We start from the raw sequence: 17,495 nt of genomic DNA, 5'->3' as shown, positions 1-17,495 counted from the left end.
CGCCTCCAGCCTGACTTCGCATGTCTTTATCTGACTTTTCTCCCTTATCTTATTAGTAATTATTCACATAAAATTATTCCCCGTACAGTCTATCGAGCTTTTTTAGATTAATAACCCCACAGAACAAGAGAACGAGATTCCGTTCATTTAAAATGGCTTTTTGAAATTTGCGTATCTCTCCCTTGGATTTATAACATAGAATACACTCCAGCTTCCTATGAGGCTGAAGAAGTATTATTCAGATTCGCCCTGGATGGATATCTTTTCAGGAAACCCACTGGACTCCCACCGACGGAATCGCCGACTTGATTTCTGAAAAACCAACGGGGCCTTGCACCTTCGTCTTTCTCGTCGCTTCACGTGTAGCTTATCCCTGATGTTCCTAACCGTTGCTTTATCAATATTAGTAGTCCGTCGTTACCTACCTATGCTAATATATACATTGCATCATTTACCGTAGTCCTTTGTTACCTACCGATGCAATAATAGTAGTCCTTCGTTACCTACCTATGCTCAAATATGCATTGCATCATTTACCGTAGTCCTTTGTTACCTACCGATGCAATATTAGTAGTCCTTGGTTACCTACCTATGCTAAAATATGCATTGCACTCTTTACCGTAAATGACACCTGGAAATATCTTTGACAACTCTAAAATTTAGCTTGAGCCAATTACAGACCTTCGATAGAAACAGGCGTCCGTTTTACCTTTCAGTTGGATCCATAGTTGTCAAATATTATTCCAGGCGCCTCCCTCCGTCCGCTGGCTGCCAGTGCTTCCTCAAAAAACACTCATGACGTCACCACGTCGGAACGTCCTTACGTCTCTACGTCATGACGTTGTCGGGGTCGCCATTTTGAAGGAGTTGGGACTACTTTTCTCCGCGCCGTTCCTAATGAGCTTGCTTTAAAAGAAGGAACACTCAAAACAACCAGGACGAGGGTTAAACAAAAATCTGTTTTAATCATAAACGGTAATAATGCAATACCATATAATACATTACCATACAAAGCCATATCATATGCGTAATGTCAGGAGTAGGCCTACTCCTGGCCTTGTTCATGGGCTGCCCGACCTTCCGGTCCGAGCTGCGCGAGAAGAGAGGACGAAGCAACAAGTTGCACGTCCCAAAACCAACAGAAAGGGGTGGAGTTTCATTTGGGAGATACCAACACGCTGTCTCACAGGGAATCAGCGCGGGCAGCTATGAAAGCCACAGGTGTTGGGAAGGCCTGCAGGATGCACATAATTAAAATCAGGGAAAATGTCCCTCCCAATTTGCAAAGCCTATCGATGGTTTAACCCAGAAAAACACTCTGGGATAATCTTTTCACTCAAAACAGAAATCACCATTAATTCTGCATCTTCCTTCTTCACAAATAGCTTAAAACACTCTTTTGATAAACAGGTAAAAAGTCAAAGAAAAAGACTATTGCGCTAATCTACTTTTAAGAAAAAGGGAACATTGTTTCAGGAATCTATAAAAAAACCTCTCTATATGGTAGAGGAAAAATGTACTTTTTGTTCCTTCAACTATTAACACACAGGAATGTATAAACCCACACATATACTATTCAAGATATGTAGACTTCCCTGAAACATGACATGCCAGAGATCTTAAGCAGAATATACTCTTCCCCCACCAAGCACCCTGTCCTGCATATCTCCACCTCCCCCACAGGGCAATAAAACCCTGTTTACTCCAACCAGCCATTTTAGTCCTCACATTTATGAAAGGATAAAACAGAGAAATCACTATAAAACACAAACACAGGTATTGTTTGAACAGTATTCACTTAACTGCTACTATTGATAATTACCAGAGAAACTCAAAGGGACCTCTTTTAATATCTGGAAATTGCAACAAGACTTTCTGCCATTTCAAATGTAACACACTTCTTCGGTACAATATCTCACATCAATTTCCACAGTACCCATCATCCCGAAACACAGGAAATTCCTGCGTTTTCTCATTTCAGGGAATATCAGACCAGACAATCTTCTGCCGTCGGATATTTCCTGGCTCCTCCCATTTTTGTGTAGAGAAGGCTGGAGCCACTACACAGAGGAGGGATGAGAGTGTGGTTTCCTCTGGACGACCTGCTATTTGCTGGCTCGCTCCAGGGAGGAAGTCGCTTTACAGACGGTACATCTCGTATCGCATCTGTCAAAGCCTGGGTTTCATAAGAAATTGGAAGAAGATAAACTCAGCCAGCAGAGCGCGGCTCTCGCGGCAGCGAGTGGAGGAACTGACAGCTCTCCTCCAGCATGTCACAACCCACACAGCCCTCTCCGTGACGCAGCTGCTCGGCGTTGGCCTCAGCTGGTCACGTGATGATCCCCCGGGGTCTCTTCCAACAGGGGGACACACCAGAGGTGGTTCATTTGCTGCAGAAGCCTGCTGTTTTAAACCTATTGGTTTATAAAACGCCTCGTGTGGACAGCATACACACACCTCTCATCCCCTGGGTGTGTACGCGCCGCATGATGAGAGACGGAGTGAAATGCAGCGTGTGGAAACTCCCTCGCAGCCCTTTGCCTAAAAGTGTGAGGCTGTGTCGCAGGTGTATGTCTCCTCTGGGGTGGAGCCCCCGGAGAACATTAATGCGCACTCCACCAGAGGAATTCCTCCTCCACGGCTTTGCACGGAGGAATGTCAGTGGAAGATATTTGCACTGCTGCATCTTGGTCTTCCTCCTGTTCATTTATTCAATGTTATTTGAGGGATGTCTCCCTTTCCTCTCTGACGCACCCTGTACTGGGTGTCCTGTCGGAGTGAGTGACGTCAGGGATCCAGCGGTGTGCCTCTCTCCTGCCGCTCGGCACACAGAGAGTGGCCCTTTTTTCCCCTCGTATGAGAGGGAAGTTCCTTTTACTCTGACACACTTCCGTGCCTGATCAGATTGAGTGACATCAGGGATCCAGCTGAGCGCTCTCCTACCTGTCTGACACGCAGAGAGCAGCTGTTCCCCCTCTATGATCGCAGGATAAGGTGGGACCTTCGTCTCTACTTTCTCACAGCGGCCGGTATGTATTGTTCCCAGCCTTCACCCCGTCGGGAAGATAGGCATGTTTTGCTATGTTCCAGGGACGGTGATGCGCCATTACGCATGGCACAACAGGCAGGGGGTGTTATTGAGCAGGTGTGTCTGTGCTTCTAGTGCCGGGCGGACCCAGTGGGGCGCAGACTACATCATGCTTCGCCCTTAACCCAATAGCGATAGCCTTAGAGGGCGAAGCCATATACAAAATAGAACTGGGGTTACCTACTGTAACCCAGCTTCTATGAGTAATGGCGCAGGCCTCTAAGCGCTGGGCCCCACTGGCTCTACGAATAGCTGAAGAAAAGTTATATTGTATGGGAGCAGATTGCCGGGCCCCTTCCTATTTATACCGGAAGGAGGCCCGAGGGTGGGGCCCACCTAGCGGGTGGGCGTGGACTACAAGTGTTTCAGTGCTGCGTGGGGGCGCAGAGGGATAACCCAATAGCGATAGCCTTAGAGGGCTGCGCCATTACTCATAGAGGCTGGGTTACAGTAGGTAACCCCAGATTCCATTCCACTGTACGACCAACACTCACTGAACTAGCAGCCAGGAAAGAGCAAGAAAACAACTTCACTTTACGTAGCCATGATAATAATTATGTCTTAACTTTGCTGTTGTGTTATCAAAAGTTTTGTTCAAGGGCATACAAATGGTTAATCCAATGTCTCTGTGTAACTTTAAAATGATTACTGATAATCCATCATTACAATTATAAATAATAAACGCAATAAATGCAGCGTCTCGTTTTAACTGAATAATGGTCATGTTTACATGGATTTATGAACTGCCCCTAATTACCGCCCCCCTTCCAGAGACACACTGTTAAACACACTCAAACCTGCTTGGTATGACATTGAAAAAGTTACATTAAATAATAAATACAAATAAATTACAATAACATTACTGTTGTCTTTACATCTTCACATCTTGTAATCGTGTCTATAATTTTGAGGACCAAATGATTGAAAAGTATCGATAAGAGAATCGAAAAATACCGGTATCGATAACCCAGCTAGCGGGGAACGTTCTCACAACTTTGGCTAACGTTACCTATTGGTTCTAATAAGGTTTTAAAGAAACGTTTTAATCTGATGTTCAAAGAACCTTTTTAGGATGTTTATTTTTTCAAATAATGTTCCTATAAGGTTTAAGGTTAACTAAGACATAACGTTTTAACTGCAACATTCAGAGGATGTTTTGAGGATGTTATTGAGGACTGAGATGACTTATTATTATTATTATTGACTGAGTTTATTTATAAAACGTTCCTTTAATGTGATATGTTAACAAAGGTGGAACGTTTTCCTTGCAACATTCTAAGGATGTGTTTTGGACGTTGTTGGGTAACACATTAAAGATGTTCTTTATAAAATGGTCCCTCAATGTTACATGATAACCAAAGAAGAACATTTTGAAAGCAACATTTGGATAATGTTTTCAGGAGGTTATTATTTTTTTATAAAATGTTCCTGTGATGTCAACATCAGATTTATTTGTAGTGCACTTTAAAAAACAAACTTGCTGCATTTGTTTGAAAAGGATGTTTAAAATAAATCTGATGTCACTACATTTTCGTTTTTAGAAAAAAACAAGCATGTAATTCATGATAGTGCACGTTTGCGTAGGCATGTCTGAGTTCCCAGCTAGACATTGTTTGTTCTAAAAACATTCTGAGAATGTTACCATTCATTGTTCTAGGAATGGTTTCATCGAGAAGTTTTATTTTGGTTCCTATAATGTACTTCTGAAAGGTAGGATAACGTTCTCTAAAAACATTCTTAAAATGTTTGGTGATAACATTGTTCGAACATTATACCCCAAGTGTTTTTGTTGTTTATGCACATATCTCTATGGTCATATGGATTGAATAACACTTAGAAAACCAAAGACAGACATATAGAAGAATGGACCGACTATCACTGCCCGTCCCTGAAACCCCTGTTAGTGGGTTAGTGCCCCCCCCCTATTTGCATACTTTTTTTTAACATAAACCTTGTTATCCTTCTCTAAAATAATAACATTCTGGCAACATAAAAAATCTAACTTGCAGCTAAAAAAGTTTTAAGAACAGTGGGGCATAATGTTCTAACACTGTTATCAAAAACATTTTAAGAATGTTTTTAGAGAACGTTATCCTACCTTTCAGAAGAACATTCTGGAAACCAAAATAAAACCTCCCGCTGAAAACGTTTTAATTATAGTAGGGCATAATGTACTAACAATGTTATCAAAAATATTTGAAGAAGGTTATCACCAAACATTTTAAGAATGTTTTTAGAGAACGTTATCCAATCCCAAAAAACTATTTTCCATCTTCTCCTCCCTCCTGGACCCCCCCCCCAAAGCCCCTTCCCCCTCCTCCCTTCTGTCAAGCGACTTTGTTAACCACTTTGAAAAAAAGGTTGATGATATTCGCTCTTCTTTTTCTGACTCACCTTTACTCGCCGCTGGGTCACCAGACCCACCTTTCACCCACACACTAACCTCCTTTCCCCCTCTCTCTCCAAGTGAGGTTCTTACCCTCATTACCTCTGCCCGCCCTACCACCTGTCCTCTGGACCCTATCCCTTCAAACCTCCTTCAGACTATCGCTCCTGATATTCTACTGTTTTTCTCTCATTTCATCAACACTTCTCTAACTTCTGGTCACTTTCCAAACAGTCTCAAGGAGGCAAGAGTAAACCCTCTCCTAAAGTGTGCATCTTGACCGGGTGGCGACAATACCTACTGACGCAGCAACCACTGTAAGTAATATTCTTGTTTAATTAGACTTCTCTATTTAATTTATTCTACTCTGTATAATTGTTCTGTAGTTACTGTAGCTAAATCGGCGCTTTTGAGAGATTTTAAATCTCAGATCTGATCACGTGAACCTGTTAAACAGGGCTCAGTAGGCAATCAAGCGTGCATTAAAATAGGCAGGGCCTCTCAGCTGTCGCCCATCAGCTGTAGAGAGTTAACTAATTAGAGGGGCGTGGCACCACTGCTGTGTGAACTCAGCAATCAGGCGTCCATTTAGGTAGCTCTTTCCTTGAGCGTCAGCTTCAGCGTCAGACAGCCGAAGACATTGGAGTCCTGCGGGAGTAAGACCGACAAAGACATTGGAGTCCTGCGGGAGTCACGAGGGTGGCAAAGAGGAGGCAAATCCTACTCTGATTGAGCTAAGTATTGCTGGTGTCTTATTTTTCCTTTCTTTAGCTTTCTAGCCCCTCATGCTATAATCATGTGTATTTTCTCCATTCCTGTTAATTTGTCTTCTCGCAATTATCACTGGCCCCGTGTATCTCCTAATCGCTATAACCGGCCTGCTCTCGTCTATCCCACGTGCTCCACTGAGATCCAACATCTAGTTTCAGGCGGCCTGTTGAACTGCCAGTCAGCTGTTCCTAAGGCTGACTTCATCTCTGGCTACGCCTCCCTGCAGACCCTGGATTTCCTTGCTCTCACTGAGACGTGGATTACTCCATTCAACACATCTACCCCAGCAGCTCTCTCCACAGCATATTCCTTCTCCCATATACACCCAGACCCACTGGCAGAGGAGGTGGCACTGGTCTCCTGCTCTCTCCCAAATGGAGCTTTTCCCTCTTCAAGCTACCTAACTTCATTCATTCCACCTTTGAATTCCATGCTGTCACAGTAACCCATCCTATACAATTAACCATTGTTGTGCTCTACCGTCCACCAGGCGCCTTGGGGAACTTCTTGGAGGAATTGGATCATCTCCTCTCACACATCCCTGAATCTGGCCCTCCCGCTGTAATTCTCGGAGACTTCAACCTCCAGACGGGGAAGATAGACGAACTAACATCTCTGTTAACCGCCTTTGCTTTCTCACTCTCTCCGTCCCCACCAACTCATAAAGCTGGCAATGTCCTTGATCTCATATTCTCAAGGAACTGCGCTACTTCTAACCTCTCTGTAAACCCACTCCACACATCCGATCACTTCTTCATTTCATTCTCTCTACCCCTTTCCAAACATAACAAACTAATCTCTTCTCATCCTGCACCTGTCCGCCGTAACCTTCGTTCCCTCTCCCCCTCTACCTTTGCCTCATCGGTGCTCTCAGCCCTCCCTTCCTCTGACTCGTTCCAACTCCTGCCTCCAAACTCTGCTGCAGAAACTCTCCTCTCTACTCTCTCATCCTCTCTGGACTCTCTCTGTCCTCTCACATCTCGGCAGGCTCGTCAGTCTCCTCCTGCTCCCTGGCTAAATGACGCACTGCGTGCTAATAGAACCGTCCTTCGGGCAGCATAGCGGAAACGGTGGAAATCCAAACACTGCGACGACCTCCTAACCTATCAGGCTCTCCTCTCCTCTTTCTCTGCTTCGATCTCTCAGGCAAAAAGCACTTTCTTTCAAGATAAGATCCAATCTTCCTATTCCAATCCTAAAAAACTATTTTCCATCTTCTCCACCCTCTTGGACCCCCCCAAAGCCCCTCCCCCTCCTCACTTCTGTCAAGCGACTTTGTTAACCACTTTGAAAAAAAGGTTGATGATATTCGCTCTTCTTTTTCTGACTCACCTTTACTCACCGATGGGTCACCAGACCCTCCTTCCACCCGCACACTAACCTCCTTTTCCCCTCTCTCACCAAGTGAGGTTCTTACCCTCGTTACCTCTGCCCGCCCTACCACCTGTCCTCTGGACCCTATCCCTTCAAACCTCCTTCAGACTATCGCTCCTGATATTCTACCGTTTCTCACCCATTTCATCAACACTTCTCTAACTTCTGGTCACTTTCCAAACAGTCTCAAGGAGGCAAGAGTAAACCCTCTCCTAAAGAAACCCACTCTCAACCCGTCTGATGTTATAAACTACAGGCCTGTCTCTCTCCTCCCGTTCCTGTCTAAAACACTTGAACGCGCTGTCTTTAAACAACTCTCCTGTTATCTCCATCAGAACAACCTTCTGGATCCGCACCAGTCTGGTTTCGAGGCAGGTCACTCCACAGAAACTGCCCTCATTGCTGTCACTGAGGAACTGCACACTGCTAAAGCAGCCTCCCTCTCCTCTGTCATCATCCTATTGGACCTGTCTGCTGCATTCGACACGGTGAACCATCAGATCCTCCTTCGCACTCTCCAAGAACTTGGAGTTTCAGGCTCTGCACTTTCCCTCCTCACCTCATACCTCAAAGACCGTACCTACAGGGTAACTTGGAGAGGGTCCGAGTCCGACCCTTGTCAATTAACTACAGGGGTCCCTCAGGGCTCTGTTCTTGATCCCCTCCTCTTCTCCCTGTACACAAACTCGCTCGGATCTGTCATTAGCCCGCATGGTTTTTCATACCACTGCTACGCTGACGACACCCAATTAATTCTGTCCTTTCCCCGCTCAGAGACCCAGGTCGTCGCACGCATCTCTGCTTGTTTAGCTGACATCTCTCAGTGGATGTCCGCTCATCATCTCAAGCTCAACCTTGACAAAACTGCTTTTCCTTCCGGGAAAAGGTTGTCCCACTCTTGACCTAACTATCAACATCTGGGTGTGATCCTAGATAACAACCTGTCCTTCACTGCAAACATCGCTGCTACAACCCGTTGCTGCAGATACATGCTTTACAACATCAGGAAGATACGTCCCCAGCTGACCCAGAAAGCGACGCAGCTTCTGGTCCAGGCTTTCGTCACCTCACGCCTAGACTACTGCAACTCCCTCCTGGCTGGTCTACCTGCATGTGCCATCCAACCGCTGCAGCTCATCCAGAAAGCAGCGGCTCGTCTGGTCTTCAACCTTCCTACATTTTCCCACACCACGCTGCTCCTCCGCTCCCTTCATTGGCTTCCGGTAACTGCTAGAATTCACTTCAAGACACTGGTACTTGCGTACCATGCTGCAAATGGATCTGGCCCTTCCGACATCCAGGACATGGTTAAACCGTACACCCCAGCACGTCCACTCCGCTCTGCATCAACCAAACGGCTTGCTGCACCCTCGCTGCGAAGGGGACCCAAGTTCCCATCAGAAAAAACACGTGGGTTTGCTATCCTGACTCCAAAATGGTGGAATGAGCTCCCCATTGAAATCAGGACAGCAGAAAGCTTACACACCTTCCGGCGCAAACTGAAAACTCATCTCTTTCGACTCCACTTCGAGCAATAGAACTATTAACAAAGCACTTATATACTACAGGGTTCGTACGGTCATTGAAAACCTGGAAAAGTCATGGAAATTGAAAATGCAAATTCCAGGCCCTGGAAAAGTTATGGAAAACAATATTTTTCCCAAAGTTTTGGAAAAGTAATGGAAATGTAACTAAAGTTGCGTCAAATATAATTTACATTTAATCTAATCGCTGAAATAATCTGCGGTCGCGAGCTATTATGTGCCAACATGACGCGCATGGTGTTATTTTTTAATATATATAGTGCGAGCTGTGTGCTTGAGTCTTCCTGCCTGGAAACAACCGCTGGTGAACAGCTGTGAGAACGGGCCGTTCAGGTGTTCAGAGCAGAGCGGCAGAGCGTGATGTGAACTGGAAAAAATGTCTGTCGCAATATCATTTAAGGAATCGTTGAGCTAGCTAGCTAGCTAGCATACATTGTCACTATCTGTTAACGTTAGCTTTAGCCTTCGTTTTCTAATAGTTGTTTTCATAGGCTATAAACAGAGGTGGTATAAGTATAGATCTTGTACTTGATTAAAAGTACTCAGATCGTGTACTTTAGTAGAAGTAGGCTACTCAGATCTTGTACTTAATAAAAGTAGAAGTACTCAGATCTTGTACTTAATAAAAGTAGAAGTACTCAGATCTTGTACTTTAGTAAAAATAGAAGTACTCAGCTCTTGTACTTGAGTAAAAGCAGAAGTACTCAGATCTTGTACTTGATTAAAAGTAGAAGTACCAGAGTGTAGGAATACTCTGTTTCAGTAAAAGTCCTGCATTCAAAATGTTCCTCAAGTAAAAGTATAAAAGTATTCTCATCAAAATATAGTAAAAGTAGCAACAGTAAAAGTAGTCGTTGTGCAGATTGGTCCATTTCAGAATAATATGATATGTTTTATAACGATTGATCATGAAAGTGTTCTCAAAGCTGGTAAAGGTGCAGCTAGTTTGAATGACTTTGTATACTGCAGGGTAGCTGGTGGATTTACTCCAGGTGGAACTAAAGTCTGATTCAACACTTGATTATATTTCACATCATTCATCCAGATCTATGAAGTAACTAAAGGTATTAAATGCATGTAGTGGAGTAGAAGTACACCATGTACCTCTGAACTGTAGTGGAGTCGAAGTACACCATGTACCTCTGAACTGGAGTGGAGTCGAAGTACACCATGTACCTCTGAACTGTAGTGGAGTCGAAGTACACCATGTACCTCTGAACTGTAGTGAGTAGAAGTACACCATGTACCTCTGAACTGTAGTGGAGTCGAAGTACACCATGTACCGCTGAATTGTAGTGGAGTAGAAGTACACCATGTACCTCTGAACTGTAGTGGAGTAGAAGTACAAAGTAGCAAAACATTGAAATACTTAATAAAGTACAAGTATCTCAAAACTTTACCCCCGTATACTATAGTACTTGTTGAGTTTATGAACTTAGTTACACCACTGGCTATAAAGATAGAAAGACTAAGCCTTGCACAGAGGCATGAAAATACATTTTCAAAATGCTCAACAGTGCTGCCAGAATTATAAACTGACTGCTACACAATTAAAATAAATGCTTTTATATATTTCTATTAGATGTGACTCTTTGGCGTTTCTGTTATTACCTGCTGCTTTAGTTGTTCTGACTGCTAACATCATCTGTTATTCATTATTTTTGCAATGTTATGTAATGTAATGTTATCCTACCTTTCAGAAGAACGTTCTGGGAACCAAACAAAAACTTCCCGCTGAACACGTTTTAAGAATAGGAGGGCATAATGTTCTAACACTGTTATCACCAAACATTTTAAGAATGTTTTTAGAGAATGTTATCCTACCTTTCAGAAGAACGTTCTGGGAAACAAACAAAAACTTCCCACTGAAAACCTTCCTAGAACAATGACTGTAACATTCTCAGAATGTTTTTAGAACCAAACATTTCTAGCTGGGAAGCAGTATCGGTATCGATAAAATCCTAACGATACCCATCCCTATCTGCCAGTAACCTACTCAAGAGAATTCATCCCTGCAAGCAGAGACCATATTCCCACACCAGAGACTGCAAAGGCATGGCCTCATCTTGAACACCTCACAGATGAGATCACTCTTCAGCAAAGCTGTGATATTGGCCTGCTTATCGGCTATACAACTGTCCTCAAGCCCTCTTCCCGAGAGAAGTGGTGCCTGGTGAAGAAAACTAGCCCTTTGCACAGAGAACAGATTTGGGCTGGAGTGTAGTCGGCTTTGGCAATCACTGTCTTGACATTGGAGATATGATTGGAATAAGTCACCAGGTAACTGTGAAGCAAGTGATACCAGGTCTCCAGTCTTCAAACCTCCCAAGGGAAGTACACTACGTCTGTAGAACACAGATAAAGGAAGTCTCACCTGCAGATGTCATCAAGGTGCTGGAATCTGACTATGTCGAAAGAGCTTCTGAAGTTAACCCTGCAGATCACGCCTCCAGAGGTCTCACAGCACAGCAACGTCTAGCCTCAAATTGGTTCAGAGGCCCAGACCTACTTTGGCAGAAAGAGCTACCAAGTGGAGAAGTCAAGGTGGGAGAGATCGTGAGTAGTGACCCAGAGCTTAAAGGGGACCTATCATGCAAAATGCACTTTTGTACGTCTTCATACATGAATATGTGTCCCCGGTGTGTCAGGGAACTCACCAAGTGTCAGAAAACACAACCCTCTCTCTTTTCCTCCATACCCAAATCTCTAAAAACGGGGCTGCAACGGATCTGATACAGACTGATACAGATTTGAAATTGTTCTGACGTCAGAAACGTGGTGCTCCGCCTATATGGGCAACTCTCCACCTATCAGGGGAATGAGAGGTTGCGTGGCATGGTAACAGCATGGTAACAACATGGTAACATGACGCTCGGGTCAGCTGGAGCTCATTTGCCACAGAATCAACCCTTGAGAAGACAGGGCTGGAATAGAGCAAATAGAGCGAAATGAGGCATGGCTAAAATGCATGATATGTTTGGTATTTTGAAAAAAAAACTTCACAGACATGTTTTATATAGGTATGGCCCTACAATATATTATTCAAATATGTGACCCGCTCTATCGAAATCAGTCGGAAGTCGCAATGGCTCATTTCAAAATAAACGTGGATTTACGTAAAAAACTATTTTTTCGGGGTTCCGGTGCTTTGTTTGATTTTAAACAAACAAAGTCTTGGCTTTCAGAATATGAAACTTTCATTTCCAAAATCACATGATAAATACATTTTTTAAGCTTGTAAAGGGAAGATGAGGCACCTCTCACTCGCAATCTGCTCTTCCGCAGAGCCGCCCCCCCTCCCTCCGGCTGAAATTATGAATGTAAGAGTATAGTAATCATATATAACACGGCAGGGTCCGTTACAGTTTGTTTTCATCTGATTTCAATTAAACAAAGTCTTGGCTTTCAAAATATTAAACTTGTTTCGGCAAATTCAGATGATAAATACAACTTTGAAGCTTGTAACCGCATAGTTACAAGCGGAGAACGGAGTAACTTAACGTCACAGCAGGCATAAGAACAGCCGGTGTTTCTCGTGAGTTTTTTCCCCGGGAAACAAACACAATACACACAAACGCAAAATTACACACGCACACACACGTATACACACACACTCGCGAGCTTCCCCTCCAAATGAAAATATCTTCCCTCCGTAGTATTTTGATCATTTGCTACACTAATAATCAATCAGATCGATGGATTCCAGAGAAGAGGAAATTTGAAGGCCTTTTTCTCAAAATGATGACTCTGTAACAGTCATTATATAATGTGACATTATTTCGCTTAATATTTGGAGTACAAAAAACAATCCTGATATCATTAGAAAGCTAGGAATATCCTCTTTCCAGCAGTGTATACAACTCAAAATGTGTCTTCGGGTCAATGCGACTGATTTCGATGGAGCAGGTCACATATAGCATGATAGGTCCACTTTAAAAAGGCCCAGATTCATGACACCCAGGCAAACGAAGTAAGGTCGCCACTAGATCACTTTCACAAGTTCTCGGACTGGTCAAGAGTGGTTAAAGCCTTTGCCAGACTCAAGCGCCTTGCAAAGGATATTAAAGGAATGGTATGCTCATGACACTCATTTTTAAATAATTATCATCCGATAAAACAGACCAGTCTCTGCCAGTCTTTTTTTTTTTTTTTTTAATCCGATGACATTATCAGTGAGTTTAAACTGATTATATACCGAAATAACATCAACACTGTGGGCCCCGCCATTTTCCGGACGTGACGTAAACCATGCGTTTGGTTTTCGAAGACACGTTGATCTCCATGTTATTTACTGTAGTTTCTCTCTTCAAATATGCCTCACTGTATCGCGAAATATTGCCACAATTCTGATAGGAACAATCCACGGAATGCTCGGTTCCATCTGTTGCCAAAAGGTAAGCGTAAGAAGTATATTCGGAGGCAGTGGCTAGCGAAATGTGGCCAGCCCGAACCGAAAGATTCACAGGCTCATGTATGCAGCGAACATTTCAAATTTCCGGACGACTACTCTGAGAGTATGATGAAACATAACATGGGATTTATGGAACAACCATTACTTAATGGATATGCAGTACCATCGGTCTTTCTGGTGTCATCACCGACCAGGACACCAGTTCGGCCAGTTGAGAAATCACCCTCTGCAAGTGTGAAGCGACGGAGGAGCAGAAGTAGTGCTCGGAGTAAGAATAAGGTATGTTATAGCGCATTTCCATTGCAGCGGCTAGCCCCGTTTTAACGTCCTTTAGCGTCCAGGCCAGGACAGTTTTTGGTGGCCTTTCCATATAGCGTAGTACCGGCTAGTGTGTATTTCCCCCCAGTTTTTTCCGGCCCCATAAAATCATGATTCTATGGCCAGGGACAACGAAGCTGAGTATGCTAAACTAGAGAGGGAATCGCTAGCAAGGGTGGTACTACATGCATACATATAGTATCTTATATCATCTTCCTATTATACACACATGCATTTCCAAACATTTGGACTACCTATGTTGCAAATGTATTATCTTTTCAATTTACACACGGCATCTATTGCACGTCTGTCCATCCTGGGAGAGGGATCCCTCCTCTGTTGCTCTCCCTGAGGGTTCTCCCATGTTCCCTTTAAACTGTGGGTTTTCTCCGGAAGTTTTTCCTTGTACGATGTGAGGGTCTAAGGACAGAGGGTGTCGTATTGTCATACTGATATGTATGGTTGAATTCCCCCATCCAATCTCTTCACATTGGTCAAAACTTCTTCCTCTGCTGACGAGTCCGAACTCAAATACCCCGCCATGTTTCCGTGTGTTGACAAAGTGAACGCATGGATGACGTCACGACCATCACGTGACTACTGAAAATGGCGGCGGCCAGGCGGAATATACAGGTTTTGATAAAAAAGAGCTATAAAATCATTATTTACCGGGGAATATCGCAGATTTCTTCAGGGTATGATTTAAACATGTTTCACTAAATACTGAAGTTTGGAATAATTATCTAATGAGTGGACCATTCCTTTAAAGGTCTCAAGCCAAGATCCTGTGGAACCACAAGCTTAGAGGAGAGAAGAGAAGCAGAGCTGGCCATAATCAAGATGGTTCAAGAAGCAACACTCTCTCAAGAAATAAAGTGCCTTCAGCATCATAAGGAGTTCCTCCTTAATCTCAAACACAGACCAAAGTGGATCAAGGACCGCAGAAACGTCAAGGTAAATTACATTGTTATTCTGCAAGATAACACTATACCACGTGGCCAATGGAAGCTGGCCAGGGTTGTGGAAGTGTACCCAGGAGGGGATGGAAGAGTGAGAAGGCTCAAGCTGCTTATCAGCGACTCTACTCTGGATGGAAAGGGAAAGCGCCTCGCTAAACCTGTCTACCTCGAAAGGCCTATCCACAAGACGGTGTTGTTGTCTCAGTTACTCTCACTCTGCACTTAATAGGTCTAAAAGGAAATAGTTAGTTTTACATCAATGTTATAGAGAGTACATTGTTTTTCTAAAAATGTTTATGGAAATGACAAGTGATTTGGTGGGAGTGTAACTGTCTTCGCTTTCTGTTGTTCATTTGTTTCACATTGTATTTTTGGTTCCTACCTTTTTATGTGCAACAATAATAGAGGCGGAACTAATCTGCAGTGTTTTGTGTGTTTTGTGACTAACCCTAACCCTGTTTGTTTAATTGCCGTACTTGGTAGTCGCAACTGCAGAGCAACGCAGGATGTTAAAGAAAACTAAGGGAAAAATGCAGCTAAAGTTATCAGCCCCTCTAGGGACTAGCAGCCTACGAGGTACGTTTTTGTGCGGAATTTGGCCATGTAAAATGTCCTCTTGGTTTGCCGTACAGCCAATGCGTGACGTCATTAGTAAGCATAACGGACCCCGTGCTGATCTGGTAGGCCATGCAGATATGGTACCTATATATCAAACATGCCATTTCTAGGTAAAATCATTGAAAAAGTTGTTTTTCAACAGTTGAGTAACTTCTTGCATTTAAATAACTGTTTTGATGTGTTCCAGTCAGGCTTTCGTCCAAACCACAGCACTGAGACTGCTCTTGTAAAGGTCTTCAATGACATCCACTTAAACACAGACAGTGGCAGAACTTTAGTGTTATTATTATTAGATCTCAGTGCTGCGTTTGACACTGTTTGTTATGAACCGAGATACAGGACGCAGGACCCAAAAGCAGAATTCGGAGACAGATGTCCAAAAATAGAATGTTCTTTAATCACAAACTAAATCGTACTTTCACAAAAAATAGAAAGTAGATAAAAAGCCAAAACAAAGTTGTACAGCAACACAAAAACTCACTTGACAAAAGGTCTAAATCCCAAGGTAGGTATCAGGAGTCAAAAGGCCTGGGTGCTCACGACATGAAACATAACGAACTGACAAAGGAACAAAGAAACACCAGGGCTATATATAGGTGAGGGGGATGGGCACAGGTGAAAACAATCAGGGCAGGGCCAAGCAATCTCACGGGCGGGAAACACACAAAGGCAGGAACTGTGGGATCTGAAATGACAGGAAAGATTACTTTCAAAATAAAAACATAACTAAACCTAACATATCTGTCGAGTCACAACATTACCCCCCCCCTCTAGGGACGTCTCCTGACGGCCCAGGCAGATTAGGATGTTGCCTGTCGAAATCCCTGATCAACTCCTGATCCACAACGTAGCGAGATGGGATCCACATCCTATTCTCTGCTCCATAGCCTTTCCAGTCAACGAGGAACTGCCTGCCACGTCCCCTTCTCCGGACTGCCAGCAGTTTCTTGACTGTATAAACAAGGCCACCATCAACCATTCTGGGGGGTGGCGGAGGTTTAGTTGCGGGCACCAAACTGCTTTCCTTGACAGGCTTGATCTTCCCAACGTGGAATGTAGGGTGGACCCGCAGGGATCTGGGGAGTCGCAGGCGCACAGACACAGGGTTCACGATCTTCGTTATTGGAAAGGGACCAACAAACCTGGGGGCTATTTTTCTTGAAGCGACATGGAGGGGTAGATCTTTCGTGGACAACCACACCTTCTGCCCAGGCTGGTACACTGGAGCTGGCCGGCGGTGTCGGTCAGCCACCCTTTTCATTGAAGAAGAACTCCTTAGAATGGTTCGACGGGCAGCCGCCCAGATGCGATGGCAACGTCTGACCAGGGCATGTGCAGACGGGACCAAGACCTCCTTTTCAGTCTCAGCAAACACGGGTGGTTGGTAGCCAAAGACACACTGGAAGGGAGTCATACCAGTGGCGGAGGTAGGAAGAGAATTGTGGGCGTATTCCACACAGGTTAGATGCTTGCTCCATGATGAGGGATTCTGAGCCACCAAGCACCTCAGACATGTCTCCAACACTTGATTTAATCTCTCCGTTTGTCCGTTGGACTGGGGGTGATACCCAGAGGAGAGGCTAGCGGTGGCTCCAATGAGACTGCAGAACTCCTTCCAGAACTTGGAAACAAACTGTGGGCCCCGGTCTGACACAATATCCCTGGGAAATCCATGTATCCGGAACACATTGACCATCATAATTTCCACCGTTTCCTTGGCCGAGGGTAGCTTTGTCAATGGAATAAAATGAGTCATTTTCGAAAAACGATCTACCACTATTAGTACAGTGGTCTTACCTTGAGACACCGGGAGTCCAGTAACAAAGTCCATGGATATGTCAGACCAGGGCCGTTGGGGAATGGACAACGGCTGCAGCAACCCAGCCCGAGGCATGGAAGAGGTTTTGCTGCAAGCACAAACAGGACAGGCATTCAAATATTCACCAACATCTTTAGCCATGGACGGCCACCAGAAACGCTGCTTAAGTGCGAACATGGTTCCTCTAATTCCAGGATGACAAGTGAG

This window comes from Pseudochaenichthys georgianus, chromosome 17 (assembly GCF_902827115.2).
Source record: "Pseudochaenichthys georgianus chromosome 17, fPseGeo1.2, whole genome shotgun sequence".
Taxonomy (NCBI): Eukaryota; Metazoa; Chordata; class Actinopteri; order Perciformes; family Channichthyidae; genus Pseudochaenichthys; species Pseudochaenichthys georgianus.
This window is presented reverse-complemented; position numbering follows the sequence as displayed.